The following is an 11,730-nucleotide window of genomic DNA, read 5'->3' on the forward strand; positions in this document are numbered from 1 at the left end:
AAAACACCCTATAATGATTTTATAATGATATCATAATATTATACTTATAGGCAACTCAATACTTCAACCAGAAAAATAACCTGTAAATAATTTACAAAACATTTCAAGGTCCTGTATTTCATCCTATATATTTGGTGAAACAAGGAGTAAAATGGTGGTGACATCCTGACTGTGCCATCAGGCAATTTATGTATTTTTCAAGCCCTTCATTACCGAGTGAGAAGAGGAGGGTTGGACTTTTCAGGTGAGCTCAATTGTGGAGTTGTATTGTTATTTTAGGTTTTCTCAATGGCAATAATCTGAGTCAGCTGCAACAAGCAAAACCCATTCATTTTCACAATTTAAAGGATCAGTCTTCAGACAGAAGTGAGACTACACCAGATAGGCAGCTCAGGGAGTCATTGTACATCGTAAATTTGAATTTCACTATTAGGTCTTTAGGCGCCACGAGAGAAGATTTTGCAATCTTTTCATCTGCTATTCCTGTTAATATGGACAATGCTTCACATGTCCTACTGCTGTTCCATTGCAAATGTTAATTCAAGTTTACCAAAATTTATTTGATTGATTTCTACCAACTCTGCATTACTTTGGATTAGTTTCCTAGATTTTGAAAGCTATATTGTGCATATGTCATCATTATTTGGTAGAACATGCACAATGAAAATTACTAAAAGCAAGCATGGAGAGCATACTGTATTAATACATACACATCTTTGGAATGAATTAATTTTTGAAACAATCAGCATCATCTCAGTTGATATTAACAGTCTGAGCAAAGTAAGCAGTTCCACGTTAATGACTAGCACAGTGTTACAATGGAATCATTTTACTTAAAATCACTCTCTTATTGGTGTTTGAGCATTGCTCTTAGTAGCTATTAAAAATAGTTTTATAATACAAAAAATCTTGGAGAAACATTTTTTAAAGTTAATATTTGTCATTAACACACGTACTAGATAAGTGTTTCTCAGCTGTTCTGATGTCGCAACTCCACTTCCATCTGTGATCATCACTTCATGACCTACCATGACCCACTACCATTAAAACAATAGAAACTCGCAACCCCATAGTTGAGAAACATTGTACTGGTTAAACAGGTTCACAGTCACATGTAGAATTTATATACGGCCCACCTTTAGCATTGTTAACAATTCTGCCTGTCACCATAAAAATTTGCCAATCCCTGTATTACACTATTTATTCCTCTACTATATAGTGCCTGTCTTATCTATCTATCTATCTATCTATCTATCTATCTATCTATCTATCTATCTATCTATCTATCTATCTATCTATCTATCTATCTATCTATCTATCTATCTATCTATCTATCTATCTATCTATCTATCTATCTATCTATCTATCTATCTATCTATCTATCTATTACATAGCGCCTTTCCTGTCTACCTATCTACCCATCTATGTATTTATCTGTCTATCCTCATCCCAGCCCAGTCCTCTGTATTCACTAAATACAAGGTAATATTTAAATATGAAAGATCAAAGTAGCCCCACAAAAGGACGGCAGGTGGCCCTGCTAAAGAATAAGCAACCACCTCTAAAAGTTTAGATACACGTCTGTTGAAGTGGCCAGAGGACATCCAACTTCAAACTAATTATTCCATATCACTTCATTTTCCAACATAGCAGCTGGATATGCAGTTGATCCCTGCTACTGAAAGTTCCAGATGGGTCATATTAAAAATTCAGATTTTTAGAGAGCAAGAGAGAGAAGCAAAGAGAGAATCTGCACATTTCCAGCTAGAGGCCAGAGCTGCCTTCATGGTAATTGTCCCTAAGTCAGACTGTTGCTGCGAGATAAAGCACAGACAGGTCTAACGGGAGTAAAATCTGACAGAGAAGAAAGGATGGAAACACTCGACTAGATATTTAAAACTGAATGACATTGCCAAAGTATGTGTAAAAAGACACATGGAACAATCCATCTGTTGTACAGCAGCTTTCACATTTGCCATGTTGTCTCTTATAGAAAAAGTGAGGATTCCGATGCATCTAAGGTGCATGTTTTCCTTTTTTAAGTTAAAATGGGAGTCACTCAAGCCCATGGAGAATTTTTGTTTAAGAGAATACAAGAAAAGGAAAGTTTCAGACTCTCACTGGACTTTGTATTGCATACGAAGTAGAGACATCTAATGAGCACCTGTCTGTCCCTCACATCTATAACTGTTTCATCTTCATTCTGTAAAGTGTTACTTACAGTAAATAGCAATTATTATAAGTATCACTGTGCTAATCATTACATATTTGGGTAGAACATAATTCATAACCCAGGTTGGGAGGTAAAAATGCCAGACAACAGAAAGCGCAAATAAAATGTGTTAAAAAATTAAAGTGTGTCATTTGTGGCAGAGAAGACAGTGCTGTTTGTCATCTCCACCACCAAAATGCTGTCATTGTTAAAAACATAAAAGATGAAGATGGTTGCCTACCCTCTTAGAGTACATTGCTTTGTGTCATCATCTTATTTGCCTTGTAAAGCAGCCCGTGAAGGTCCACAGTAAAGTAAAGACTCAGTGACTGATACCTGGAAACAGGAGAGGGGGTTTTGGTTCCTCTTTCACCATGTAACGCTCTTCACCTGCTTTACACTGTAGCTGTGGTGCTTCTTGCGGAGGCTGACTTCTCTGCACCGCATCCTGTCAGCGTCAGCAGCCATCAGCCGTGCTAGCAAAAAAAAAAAAAATCCAAAACCCACTGAGCTGCAGCGTCACTCCCAGATGCACTCAGCTTTTACACTTCTGGTCTCTGCACAGAATGTGTAGTCAGGCCCTACTGCTAGGCCCCAGAGCTCTTGCAGCTGAGTTTACCTCCATTCCTGGTGTTCAGGGGTGAAACCTGTCGACAGGCAGCCACACCATGACGGGACTAGAGAGAGAATGTAGGAAGCACAAAGCCCAGCCCCAAATGGAGGGCGGAGATGCCGTCTCCCAGTCACTTCTCTCATTTGGTTTCGAAAATACAAATTAGGTTGAAGTTTTCAGCCTGAGGCCAGGTGTCAAGAAGGGAGGAGACTCAGTGTTGTGAAATGAGAAAAGGAGATCGCGGCACGAGCGAGAATGTGCATGAGGAACATGCTTACCTCTGATTAATAGGCCATCTCTCTTTCTGTCTACAGAATAAAAACTTCAGAGAAACAGCTGAGCTCTCACTCTTGAAAAGCATTTTGTGTAATAAGAGAGAGAATGCAAGTCCAGCTCAAGATCAGATTGGCCGGCCTCACACTACTAGCTGGATATCTGAGATGATTAATTGACTCGGCCCATCAATTTCCATTTTATATAACACCCTTAACATCAAACCTCATGTGAAGGCACATTTACAAACGCCCAACTCCTGATTGTGATTACAAATGATGCAGTTTTCTCAAAGATTTAACAAGATAATAACATCAGGAATGATTTGACTAGTTTATTCAGTGTCAGAAAGTTGATTCAGAAAGTTTTTAGACCCCTTCACTTTCTGCACACTTTATTGTATTTTAGATTTAAATGTAAATGGATACCCTTGCCATTTTTTCCTATCAATTTACATTCAATAACCCATCATGAAAAAGTGAAGACATGTTCTTAGAAAAGTTTGCAAATTTGTTAAAAATCAAAAGCTGAAATCTCTCATTCATTTAAATATTTAGACCCTTCATCCAGTATTTTGTAGAAGCCCCTTTTGGGGCAATTCCAGGCTGTCATGGCTGCCAAAGTTGCATGTACTGAATACTGACATTTTTCATTTTATACGTGGAATTAATTTAGGTCACTTTGCAGAAAGCCTGTGCCCCATTTTTGGGTCTGAGTAAGCCTTGAAGCCAGCCTGTTGAGTTTGGGGTCAGGCTGCCTGGAGTGAGGCCGGTCTCTAGACATATTAGTGAAAGTCCTGCTCTGATTTTGCTCCTTTTTTGAGACTTTCCCCACCTTTCACAATTTTGTGTCTAGCACTCGGCCCAGGGTTGGCGCTCATATTACCCCTGACACTGCCAGGATAGGTACAGGCTCATTATCCTGAACCGGATAAGTGAGTAAAGAAATGGATGGATGGATGTCTTGAGGTAGAAGAAGGTGTGTAATGTTATGAGCAGAACATACAGAAACAGCAAAAAGGGCATGAAGCCTCCAAAATATGTATGTATGTTGCAGATTTTAGTTTAGTTTTATCTATATTTTTTTTCACATGATTGTGGAGGTTAATATATTATTGGTTTTAGCAGCACCTTAGTGAACCACACTTTCTGATTTGTCAGGTTCCTTGGCTTCATGGGTCAATCTGGGGGTCAGTCCAATTATCTTGAGGTTAAATATGATTGCACTGCTGAAATCCAGTATCCCACGGTGGATGCTTTCAAATAAAAGATTTTTTCTCTTTGTGTTATACTTAAAGTCTAAAATTGGGGAAAAACTCAGCAGTTAGGTTTATGCTTTGGGTTTTTGATTTTTGTTCTAATATAATTTCTGCTATTGCATTCTCACGTTAGCATCTCCTATTTAGGTGCTCACAATATTTCCTTGGGACTTTGTCCTTACAACAAAATACTCCATAAAAGCAGACCAGGACTTTCACAGAAAAGGCTCACCCAAAATCAGTGACTCCCCACCTACTATCTGCTGGCCCTAAATGGGAGTTAGGTTTAAAAGTAAAAAATATACCCCCAAATTGCCTCACAAGTGAGAAACACTGTCAAACCATGGCTTGTAGACACAAGTTCCTGAATGAATCTTTACCAGTTATAAATAGAAAATAGAAAAAAATGCAAAAAAAAACCAAAAATGGTTAAAAGAACAGATAAGGATATGCCTACAAGGTACCCAAAAGGCAACGAGTACACACAAGGCTAATCCCAGAAAACAATCATGGAAATCACAAAACGAAGCAGTAAATCCAAGGAAACAACAATTCTACAATCCCCTGGTAGATCTCCTCTTCTGACTGACAAAAGTAGCCAGAGGGAGGACTCAGCAACAGTGATGTCAGGGTGGCCCAATCTCTTCAGGTTCCACCCACAGAACACATGGAATGGACTCCACTCACATGGTAAGGAAATAATAAACAAAAACCACAGGATTCTAGAACTGTTCCTGACAGCATCAAGCACAAGGCAGGAACTAAAGTTAGATGAGTCCAAGTTCTTTGATAGATATACTCAGGTTGAAATCTGCAATCCATCATGTAAAGACAATTTATGTAGCTTTTAGAATGCGGGAGCAAAACCGGAGTACTGTACTTGAAAAACAAAACCATCTGAAACAGGGAGAACATTCAAATTCTACACAGTGGTCTGTGAGGTATTTCAAACCATGCCTCTGAAGCAGATGGTTATTTGTTACTGTCTGCTTTCCTTGCGATGGACTGGCACCCTGTCCAGGTGTTGTTCCAGCTTTGTACCACCCTGTCTTGGATTAGCAGGTTAGAAAAATAGATGGATGGATAGTTTCCAGATGTCACTCCAGTCTCACTCATTGAGAATCTACATTGAAGTAACTCTTTGTATTCAATTAGTAGCCGTGAACTGAAGGACAATACTAGTGCAAAACACAAAGAACCTGAAGAAAAGAAGCAATCTGAAATGTGATCATTAGCTGACACAGCCAAAACATTTCTAAACAAATTAGTGACTAGAAACTTTACAGTAACTCTCAAATGGCACTCAACTTGTGCTAAAAAGTAAATAAACCCTGTTTTTTTTATCTACATAAGTAACAGTAGAAAGTGGGAACTAACAATATGTTTAAAATAGAAGTCCTGATAAAAGCAGAAATTAGTGAGAACAAAAATCCTGCAACCAGCTGGTTAATGCTGAGTCCTCAGTTCAAATCATGTCCTAGCTGACCACATTAGTATGGCTGATGACACTCATCACGCTTAGTCTATTGATGTGTTTCGACAATCAAACCAAACGGAAGGCTTCCACTCGGTCACTCTGGATTTTCAAATGAGTTACGAGTTCCACCATTCTTTCATGGGACTACTATATAGAACAGACCTGGTCTTTAGCCTTGAATGTGTGCTATAGCCAGAATTTGATCCCTGGATTTTTTTTATTTTCAATTTTATTGTTACTTTGTCAGTTTTGAATTACTGTATTCATGTGTTTTTTGCTTTCATTTAATTTCTATTTACATTGTTATGTTATTTACTACATACAGTAGTACTGACAGTGGATTCAGCAAATTTTTGACCCCCTTCACTTTCTGCATATTTTATTGTGTTGAACATTTAATTTTAAATGGATAAATCTGACATTTCTGCCCATCACTCTGCCCTGTATAACCCATCATGACAAAGTTTAAAACAATCTTCAGAAAGGTTTGCAAATTCATTAAAAATCATAAACAGAAATCTCCCATTCATATAAGTATTCAGACCCTTCAGTCAGCACGTTGTAGAAGTCTCTTTGGCAGCAATTCCAACTTAAAGTCTTCTTGGGTAAGTCTCTGCAAGCTTTGCACACCTGGATCTGGGCCATTTATCCGATTCTTCCTGGCAAGCTTTGCTGGATTGGTTGGGAAGTGTCTATACACTGGCATCTTCACGACAGTCCACCGATGTTTCATGGCATTTAAGTCTGGGCTTTGGCTGGGCCACTTAAGGGCATTCAGAGACTTATCTTAAATCCACTCCAGCATTGTCTTGGCTGTATGCTTCAGGTCATTGTGGTGCTGAATGGTGAACCATCACCCCAGTCTGAGGTCGTGTGTACTCTGGAGCAGGTTTTCCTTGAGGATTTCCCGTATTTGGCTGCATTCATTCTTCATTCAATTCTGACAAGTCTCTCTATCTCTGCCTCTGAGAAGCACTCTCATAGCATGATGTTACCACAACCATGCTTCACTGCAGTGAAGATATTAGGAAGGTGTCTAGTTTTTAACCAGATAGAGTGTTTGTAGTTTGGCCCAAAGAGTTAATTTGTTATCCGACCAGAGAATCTTTATCCTCATGTTCTTTGAGTTCTTTAATTAAGAGTGGCTTCTGTCTGGCCACCTCACTAATAAATGCCTTAATGTTGGAGCACTGCTGAGATGGTCATCCTTCCAACAGGTTCTTCGATCTCAGCAGAGGACTTCTGAAACTTTGTTAGAATGATTATTGGGTTCTTGGTTACCTCCTGACCAAGACCCTTCTTGCCTGATTACTCGTTTTGTCCAGGCAGCCAACTCTAAGAAGAGTCCTGGTGGTTCTGAACTTAATTGAGGCCATGATGCTCCTGGAATACTCAAAGCTTTAGAAATGTTTTTCTCCCCTTCCCCTCATCTACGCTTTTCCACCATTAGATCACAGAGATCTTTAGAGTGTTCCTTGGACTTCATGGCTTGTTTTTTGTCCTGGCATGCAGTGTGAATTGTGCGCCTTCTATACGTAGGTACACATATGCCTTTTTAAATGATGTCCACTTACCTAAATTTGAAACAGGTGGAATTTTCCCCAGGAGTTACCATAGTAGTTTAGGTACAGAAAATGAAGGATAGACATAGGAATTGGGATTTTATGCTTCTTGTCTAATCTTGGGCATTGACAGGATGCAATTGTGTTGTTTGATAACCTGGTGAAAGAAAATAGTGGACTTCAACCAATATTCCAAGGACCATCTCCACATGAGTGACCCTTGGTTTAAATGTCCTGGTGAAAGAAAATAGTGAACTTCAACCAATATTCCAAGGACCATCTCCACATGAGTGACCCTTGGTTTAAATGTTGTACCCCAAAACAGTCTGAGGCTGCTTTGGATTATAAGCACAAGAGGGTTTTCAGCCATGCTGAATAAATACCGAAGATAAAAATCTGAGTGGTGACACTGTGTGTTTTCCACGTAATTTTGATGTTTCACAATTGAACTGTCTGTGGCTATTTAACTTGTGCAAATATGGTCTTTGATCTCGAAGGAAATTGCCTGTCTTCTTTAAAGTTTTTTTTTTCTTTTACACTCCAGTCACGTATTCAGGAATATTCCGGACAAATTTAAATAAAAGCACAAATAAATATTATAAAATGGACAATAAATGAAAAACACAGTGATAGTGAGTGTAAGAGCCAATCTTAGAAAGTTAAAGTTTTGAGTTAAACTCATATTAATGTTTGCTTAATTTGAATATATATAATATAATTTCCTGCGGTGGGTTGGCACCCTGCCCAGGATTGTTTCCTGCCTTGTGCCCTGTGTTGGCTGGGATTGGCTCCAGCAGACCCCCGTGACCCTGTGTTCGGATTCAGCTGGTTGGAAAATGGATGGATGGATAATATAATTTCTCCCATAGTCATAGACAATGGTATATTCTTTTCCCCCTATAAGTTAGTAAGAGATAGAACCTTCTTACTATAACTGAGAAACAGTGTGATATTAGATTCAGTTGTGTTTAGAACAGGTCCCAGTAAACAGGGACTTAAAAGACCCATTTTTTACTCGGAGATGGGATAAGCATACAGTTTTCTGACCGTTTTGAAATGGTTCAGAAATGTTAAGTAAATTGTAACGATTTGAGATGTAACAATATTTAAGCTTTGAACAGAACCTTCCTTAACAATATTTTTTTCCTTTTTTGCTATTTTATTTTTCTTTTTTGTGTGAACTGTTTGACTTTGAAACTTAACTAAACTTTTAAAAATGAAGATATTTTTTGTCTGTGGAATCATTTCTGTGTGTCAGGCTTTTGTTGAATCCTATTTTTGAGTTAGAGCTGCTGAACTCTGGTAACTTTGGAAAAACGCAGCTACATTTTCGTCAGAAAACTTGCCATCTGAAGGCCTTGAACTTGAACTGGAATCTACCATCTGAGGACAGAGGACGCTTCTGCCCTAGAATTTGTCAACGAAAGAAAAAGAACTGAGTCATTCTGAGGTACTGTGCTCTTACCGTCTATCTCTGCATGATCGTAAATGAAAACAGGGTCGCTGTACCTGAACTTGAGAATGTTTAAGAGACTGTGATATTATAAAGACATTGTGGATGATCACTTGTGCTTTTGCCTTAGTCATGGAAGCCTCACTATAATGAAGTAATCTGCTTTGTTGGAACGTTCTGATTGTGACGAAGTTGCTGTCAGGAAAGGTGCTGTCAGTTACTCGAGCTGTTATCATGGTAATGTCTAAGCAAAGCTCAGGTGAAGTCGGGAGTGATTTGAGTACGGATTCAAAGCCAGAGAATGTAATTGGAGATCTTAAAGATCATATAAGTAGAAGGAAAGATCAGCTTTCTGAGCTTAAGACTGAAATAGAAAGCCTTAAAGACACTTCAGAAAATCATTTAGAAGTAGCAGAAAGACTTGAAATTTTCCGTGAGACGCACAGTCAGATAGAGGAGCTGCATAAAGACTACTATCAGTGCTAAGTAAAGAAGGCGCGATTAAGAAACAGAAAACGACATTCGCGGAAAATTCTAAGAGATGGAAATAATTTTTTGACTCTACACCGGTATGGCTGAAAGATACAAATAGCCTGTTAACACATACATCTGACAAACAGCTAGTTAATCAATTCAAAGAGATGCAATTGCAAGAACAGAATCGCCCAAAGTCAGAAGTACGAAAAGTTTCTCCTCAGTTAAAGCGCGCTTTGGATATTAAATGTGACTCTTCCACCCAGAAAACCGCCGCAGCATCACCTTCTTCGACAGTCACACTTGAACACACAGAACTCGATAGTATCCTAATAATGCTACATGAACTTAAGGCTAAAGTGGAAAGGCAGGAACAACCCACAACTAGCGCAAAAACCGACACTCAAAGCTCCAGAAATGATATACTAAATGTATTAGTGCGAAATCAAGCCGAATATCAGAAGAATCAAGCTGAATGTCAGAAAGCAATCACCGAAATGGCTAAATCGTTAACCCAACAAAACATAGCTACTATTCCACCACCTCCTGCGCCGCGTGGTGAAGTACCACACAGACAAGTCCCTTTATTTTCAGGTGACCCAATGACTTATGCAAAATTCATCAGAGCCTTCGATCACGCTGTAGGTGACGTGCTAGCAGACCCACAAGATAAACTAGATTACTTGATTCAATATACAAGAGGATCAGCTCAGGAAATGATTAATGGTTGTACACTATTGCCACCAGATGAAGGTTATAAAAAGGCTAGAAAGCAGCTTGAAAGTTACTATGGCACCCAAGCGTTTGTAGTAGATGCATACATAAGTAAAGCATTGAAGTGGCTTCAAATAAAACAAAATGATAGGGAGGCCGTGAGAGACTATGCAACCTTTCTTGATAACTGTATGGACTCCATGACTAAAACAAGAAATCGAGCAGCATTTAATAGCAATGAAAATATCCGTACTATACTCTCAAAGCTCCCATATTCTCTACAAAATAAGTGGTGGGACATAGCTTATGAAATTGAAGAAGAAAGAGAGATAGAAATTCGTGATTTAACTATCTTTTTACATAAACAGGCCAAGATATTTATGCATCTTATTTATGGCAGAAAAGAGAAAAAGGAAAAGACTGACAAGGTTAGGTCTCCTCTTAAGTATGACAGAAATCAGGAAGTATCTTCACTACAAGTATATCTGATGCTGCCGAAAAGGAGACTCAAGAAATCTCTGTCAAAAAGACTGTTAATGATGCATTTAAAAAGCCTTGTGTATTCTGCAATGACCAGCATATCCTTGCTGACTGTAGTAAAATCAAAGAACAGCCACATAAAGAAAGAATTGACTTTTTAAAATCTAAAGGTTTATGTTTTCGTTGTCTCAAATGGGGGCACCTTGGTAAGAACTGTAAAGAAAGAATGAAATGTCAGACATGTTCTTTTCAGCACCCAGACATCCTGCATATCAAAAAAGAGAGTGGAGCAACATCTAAAGCTTCAGCCAGTGTGGCAACATCTACTGAAAAGGAAACAGAGACTGGCACTTGTAACTTTACTGGGGCTGGAGAAGAGTGTGCACTGCAATTAGTTCCTGTTAAGGTAAAATCTAAGAAAAGTGAAAGGTATGTAGAAACATACGCCTTTATACACCTCAGCAGTACAGTAACAATTTGCACTGAAAAGCTCCAGAGACAATTAAGCCTTCAAGGGAAAAGAACACAAGTATTCCTCAAAACTATGAGTAACTATGATAATGATTCAAAGATGCTAACCCAATGTTCTGTCTTATCAGATTTGTAAGTCTGTGGTCTCAATGATGGTAAATATATTGATTTGCCAAAGGTCTTTACACAGGTCTCCATTCCAGTGAACAGAGAACGTATTCCACTACAAGAAGATATCGATAAGTGGGCATATCTTAAAGAGGTACGTCTATCTCATATTGACTCTGAAGTTGATCTTTTAATAGGAATCAACTACCCAGAAATCTTCGAGCAGTCACGAATCATACCTAGCCGAGGAGGTGGACCTCATGCTATGAAGACTGCACTTGGATGGGTGGTTGGTGGACCATACAAAGAGAGAGATGACCTTGTAAAACAAAGTGGTAAGCTGCCCAAACATTCAATCAATCATGTGTCAGTTACAGAGATTGAAGATATGTTGCTGCAACAGTATAACACAGATTTTCAAGAGCGCAGTTGTGAATAAAAAGAGGAGATGTCACAGGAGGACATCAAGTTCATGCGCATAGCCTCAGAATCTGCGAGAATGGTAGGTGGCCACTATTGTTTAAATTTACCTTTGAAGGATGAAACACTTAATATGCCAAACAATCGCTGTATTGCTGAACAGCTTGCTATTGGACTCAGAAGAAAACTGAGCAAGAATACAGGTTTCCACGGAG

General features: G+C 38.7%; 1 protein-coding gene across 3 annotated transcripts in view; it reads right to left on the bottom strand.

Moving 5' to 3' along the window:
* LOC114648586 (PH and SEC7 domain-containing protein 2-like) overlaps positions 1-3,020 on the bottom strand; it is a 114,717-nt gene extending 111,697 nt beyond the window's left edge. The window contains exons 1-2 of one of the 3 annotated variants that reach the window (XM_051936253.1): positions 2,832-3,020; positions 2,454-2,688 (exon numbers count right to left, since the gene is read on the bottom strand). The gene's annotated coding sequence lies outside the window, so the exon portion shown is untranslated. Of the gene's footprint in view, positions 1-2,453 lie in introns of all 3 variants that reach the window. The other 2 variants (XM_051936257.1, XM_051936247.1) reach the window with 2 other exon arrangements.
* Between the last annotated feature and the right edge of the window lie 8,710 nt (positions 3,021-11,730).

Source organism: Erpetoichthys calabaricus, chromosome 1 (assembly GCF_900747795.2).
Source record: "Erpetoichthys calabaricus chromosome 1, fErpCal1.3, whole genome shotgun sequence".
In the NCBI taxonomy this organism is placed as follows: domain Eukaryota; kingdom Metazoa; phylum Chordata; class Cladistia; order Polypteriformes; family Polypteridae; genus Erpetoichthys; species Erpetoichthys calabaricus.